Below are 5,985 nucleotides of genomic sequence, written 5' to 3'. Positions count from 1 at the left end.
TATCCTGGGACATCCTTATGGCCCAAAACCTGCCCAGGTGTGGGGTAAGCCCAGTCACTCCCCAAGTCCTGCCTCCTGAAACAGCTGAGCCCTGAGGCAGAGCAGACTCAGGACCCACAATCCTACAGCTGGCACTACCACTGTGGGGCAAACCCAGCCAAAGCATCCCCCAGCAGGTGACCCCCACACAGAAACCCCCATCAGAACTCCACATCACTCAAGGACTCTGAGTAACCCCTGACCTAGTTCAAAAGACCCAGGCCTTCATCTCATCATCATCACCATCCTTCTCTCTCTCTCTCTCTCTCTCTCTCTCTCTCTCTCTCTCTCTCCACACACACACACACACACACACACACACACACACACACACACACATTCCTGCCCAGCTAACCCCCGTCCCTTTTGACTTTTATCTACTATCTAAATCTTATTTTGGACTTTCTTGCTCTATTACCATGGTGACTAGCCTCAACTCTCTGCCCCTCCCCCAACACCACAGAGAGGGGGCTACTACATAGTTAACAGAGCTGCCTTTCAGAAGGCAGTGACTGTTCTGGGCTCCCTGATTGCCCTGCTTGCCAGCCCGAGAGCCCAACCTGCAGTCCCATGTGGCCCAAAAAGCTAGATCCACCCTCGCCCACAGGCCTACAGATACTGCCTCTCACTCTCTCTGGTCCAGGTGATAACTGTGCTATCAAGCATCTATGCTTCTTCCTTTGAGTTTTTTTTTTCAAGTTGCCCTTTCACATTCTCCTTCTACTCTACATTTAGGATATACCATCCAAAAAAACAAACAGGGAAAACAAGGGGATCTGTCTGCTAGAGCACACAGCCTAAGCATGGCTGTGCAGGCCCTTCCCCCATATACTTGGTTACAAAGCAAGCCTCAACAAATACAAGAAAAATTTCAGGAAGACCTTGTACCTTACTAAGACCACCATGGATTAAAACTGGACTTCAACAACAACAGAAACATTGGAAAGAGTACGTATCTACATTTTCTTTAAAATTGAACAACTCTTGGGCTGGAGGGATGGCTCAGTGGTTAAGAGCACCGACTGCTCTTCCAAAGGTCCTGAGTTCAAATCCCAGCAACCATATGGTGGCTTACAACCATCCATAATGAGATCTGACGCCCTCTTCTGATGCATCTGAAGAAAGATACAGTGTTCTTAGATCTAATAATAAATCTTAAAAAAAAAAAATTGAACAACTCTCTATTCAATGATCTCTGGGTCAGGGAAGAAGTGAAGATAGAAATTACAGACCTTCCAGAATTCAATGAAATTGAAGATAAATCATACCCAAATTTATTAGACACAATTAAAGCAGTGATAAGAATAAAGTTCATAGAACTAAGTGTTTGCATAAAGAAATTGGGGCTGGGCGGTGATGGCACACCCCTTTAATCCCAGCACTTGGGAGGCAGAAGCAGGCAGACTTCTGAGTTCAAGGCCAGCCTGGTCTATAGAGTGAGTCCCAGGACAGCCAGGGCTATACAGAGAAACTCTGTCTTGAAAAACAAAAAGGGGGGGGGGGAGAGATGGCTCAGCAGTTAAGAGTACTGACTGCTCTTCCAGAGGTCCTGAGTTCAATTCCCAGCAACCACATGGTGGCTTGTGACCATCCGTAATGATATCTGATGCCCCCTTCGGGTGTGTCTGAAGACAGCTGTGTACTTATATATAATAAAGAAATCTAAAAAAAATAGGAAGATCTCATGAAAGCAATTTAAGAGTATACCTGAAAGCTCTAGCAAAAGGAGGAAGAAGAGGAGAAGCAGAAACAAACACCAGAAAGAGGAGTATAAGACAAGAAGTAATCAAAATCAATCAGTTAGAAACAAAGAAAACAATACAAAGAAGCTACAAAACAAAAAAGTTGTTCTTTGAGAAAATCAGCAAGAAAGATAAACCCTTAGAAACACTAACCAAGAGACAGATACACAGTATCCAAATGAAAAAAAAATCAATAATAAAAATGGAGACATAACAATTGACACTGAGGAAAATCCAAGAATCAATAGGTCTTAAATCAAAAGACTGTACTGTACAAAATTTGAAAATCTTAACAAAATGGACAATTTTATAGACAGATTCCATGCGTCAAAGTTAAAGCAAGATCAGATAAAGTATTTAAAGAGCCCCATAACCTCTGAAGAAGTAGAAGCAGTCAGTAAAAGTCTCTCAATCTAAAAAGCCCAAGTCCAGATAGTTTTAGTATAGAATTCTACCAGTCTTTCAAAGAAAAGCTAATACCAATACTCCTCAAACTATTCCACAGAATAGACAAAGAAGGACACTGCCAAATTTATTCCATGAAATTACAGTCACACTGATACCTAAACCACATATAGACTCAACAAATAAAGAGAAGTTCAGACAGATTTCTCTTATGAATATTGATGTGAAAATACTGAAGAAAATACTAGCAAGCTGAATCCAGAAACACATCAAAGACATGATCTACCAAGAGCAAGTAGGTTTCATCCCAGGGATGCAAGGATGATTCAAATTACAAAATCCCATCAATGTATTCCTCCATATAAATACAGTGGAAAAAAANCACATGATTATCTCATTCAATNCTGAAAAGCCTGTGGCAGACNCCCCTTCTTGTGAAAAGTACTAGAGAGTTTAGGGATACAAGACATACCCTTTGGTTATGATAAACATAAANAAAACAATATACACGGAGGCAATAGACAACATCAAACTCAATGGAGAAAAACATAAAGCCTTTACACTGAAATGCAACAGCTGAGGCAGTCTGTGAAGCTGGATCACTTTGGCTAGCTGCTTTGTCTTCACTGGTGTCTGTTTTGATCTGAAAACACACAAACTTTAAAAATTTTCAGTATTAGCACATTTATAGAATGTACAGTGTGCAAAATCAGTTAATACTGATTCTGTGTTCTATGTCTGACCAGGTGAAAAGCATCTGTCAGTCTTTATAAGTCCATTTGGACTGCTTAAGAAAACTGTAACAGGGTGTTATTAATCCTCACCTATCTGACAAATTTTATTTCTTTGGGCACATTTAGGGTTAGTTATGGCACATATTAGAGCTTGATTACATATATATTAAAAGGTAGGACAATTTTTCCCCTTGGCTTGTTACCAGGTTAGAGAATATTTTTCTTTAAGCTTCTACTATTTACATGGAGTCTCATGAAAACTTGAAACTTCAGAAGCATCTTTATAATAGTTGAGCTATCTCCTCATTTTCTAGTGCTAATGGTGCTGGCAAAGGTATACAAGATCCAGTAGGGCTGTATATAATTGATGATCTCTGTTTCAAATGTATACAAGATCCAGGGTTGTATTTAATTGATTATCTCTGTTTTGAATTGCCTGTTGTAGTTATATAAATAACAAAGTTACTTCTGAATCATCTCAAATATTCAGCGCTTTCTATATGCAAAGCAACACCTTATGCATATTCAGAGTCAGTAAATGTATTAAGAGATTCTTGGGAATCTAATAAAACCATGAGATATTATAAGGTTCTAATTTTTGAACTGAAGAAAATGGGCTTTGAATTAGTTTAATTATATTTCCTGACTTAATAACCTGCCATTCCAAATTTATTGGCATCTGTATAAAAAAGAGCAGCTTGAGAGATTGGTGGTATTCTTATTACATAAGGAAGAATCTATGTAATTTCTTTTATAAACTGAAGTTGCTTTTTTGGGGGAACCTGTTGTTAATTTCTTCCTCCACCACCATCCCAAAAATTACTGCAAGCTACTTGACAGTATTCATTGACTTCCCATAATTATGTAATTTAAGAATTAGTATAAAGCACTATAATCACTGCTGGATATTTTCATGTTAATATTCTTTTTTTGTTTTGTTTTGTTTTGTTTTGTTTTTGTTTTTGTTTTGAGATAGGGTTTCTCTGTGTCCTGGAACTGATATTGTAGACCAGGCTGGCCTCGAACTCAGAAATCCACCTGCCTGTGCCTCCCAAGTACTGGGATTAAAGGTGTGCACCACCACCAGCTGGCTTCATGTGATATTCTTATTCTTCCTTTCACAATCAATTTGGGAATCTTTTCTATATAGGTTCTAATTTCTTTACTGTTTATGTGTACAAAATATTTATTTTAAGATATTATCTTCTTTTTACTTAAGTATTCATTTTAAGAGAATTCGGAGAAAAAATAACTAAAATACATTTAATCATAGAATTCAAGTGATCCAGATATGCATGCTGAATTCTCTTTTTGACCAGCGTCAATTCTCTTAACTTTAGCTGATAATTTTTATGGATGATTTAAGTCTGAATTACCTTGTAAGGTATGAAATATATTGTGTAGCTTTTAAGTATTTAATCCAATTATGGGCCACAATTAAAATCTCGCAGTAATTATTGAAAGCCATTGAAAGTTTTTAACTTATCTCTCCTAATGTGTATTTCCTATATATGTCTTCTCTCTAAATCTATCTTATATCCTAGATTTTTGAGAGAATCTTGTCTTTGCATTTCCCTAGGAGCAATTTGGAATCTCACACAAGGAATTATTTTTTATTTCAATGAACATTTTTTTCCATAAGAATCAGCAAGTCGCCAGGCGGTGGTGATGCACGCCTTTAATCTCAGCACTTGGGAGGGAGAAGAAGGCAGATTTCTGAGTTCAAGGCCAGCATGGTGTATAGAGTGAGTTCTAGGAAACCAGGACAGCCAGGACTATACAGAGAAACCATGTCTCGAATAAAACAAACAAACATAAACCAAAACAAACAAACCAAACCCCAAACAAAATAAAATAAAAAAGAATCAGCAAGCAACATATTATACTGTCAATCTAATGATAAAGTATAAATTGAATAAATTGTTTATTAATTATTTGTAATGGCTGTTACACAAAGTATTGACACAAAGTGGGGACCTTTAATATTCCTTGTGGCTAGACCTTTTACTGGCATCTCCTCATTAGCTTTTCACTGTTAGATATGGGCAGAGGTAAAGTAAACTTCTCCCTGCATGGGATTGGAAAAAAAGCAATCTTTTAAATAAATCACTGTAATAAACCATGCCTTAGATAACAAATGAATTGTTTTGCATATAGAAAGTGTTGAGTATTTGAGATGATTGAGAATTAACCTTGTTATTTATATAACTACAACAGGTATTTCAAAATGGATTCTAGGTTGTTAGGAACCCATAGGCCGAATCCCTTTATTAATTGTTGTCAGATATGTTAGCATCCTACACTTTCCTAATTTCATTTTAATGACAAGTACAGAAAAATTCCAAGGTCTGGTAGATTCTTTTATATGTTGAACCACCAGCTACTCTGGGACCAGTGGCTATTGCACCTATAAAGATTCTTTATTTAAGAGCTACTTCTCTAACCGAACAGGCTAGTTAGTTAACCATTTTAGTGGTGGAAAAGTTGGAACTCTATCATCCATAGCTCTCCATATTAATTTGGAAAGCCACTTTCTGTGTCCTGCCCCTGGACAACCTATACAGTCTATAACAGTTTTTGATGAAATTTCAATACATTTTCAGGAATATCTTCTATTTTACAGCTGGTCCTTGAAATCGAAGTATGTTTTCCACCTTTGCAATAGATTTCTTCCCCATAAATCCATGACTATATATGACATATATCAAAGCCTCTTTGATCTTCTGGTCCTATACATTTAATCCATTTTATACTTTATTTTATCTGAAACAATGCCACAACCCCTAGGAACTGTGGTCAAGTTACATTAAAAGAATCTTGTAAAATTACTATTACTTCTGCTACAGTATGCAGTAGGTCTTCAATTTCAATTTCATGTAACAGTAATTTCAATTTTAGTCTCATAGAATTTATACTAGTTTGCTAAAATGTTTGTTTCCTGGTGTGTTTAGAATCTCTTGTTTTATTCATTGGAGTAATTGGAGTAGTTAAACTTAGAGCAGTGCTGACTGTTGTACCAAGTATTAATTTTTCTAGTTGTTCTCTAGAACAGGCTCTCCTTGGCT

Source organism: Mus pahari, unplaced genomic scaffold, assembly GCF_900095145.1.
Source record: "Mus pahari unplaced genomic scaffold, PAHARI_EIJ_v1.1 scaffold_7384_1, whole genome shotgun sequence".
Taxonomy (NCBI): domain Eukaryota; kingdom Metazoa; phylum Chordata; class Mammalia; order Rodentia; family Muridae; genus Mus; species Mus pahari.
This window is presented reverse-complemented; position numbering follows the sequence as displayed.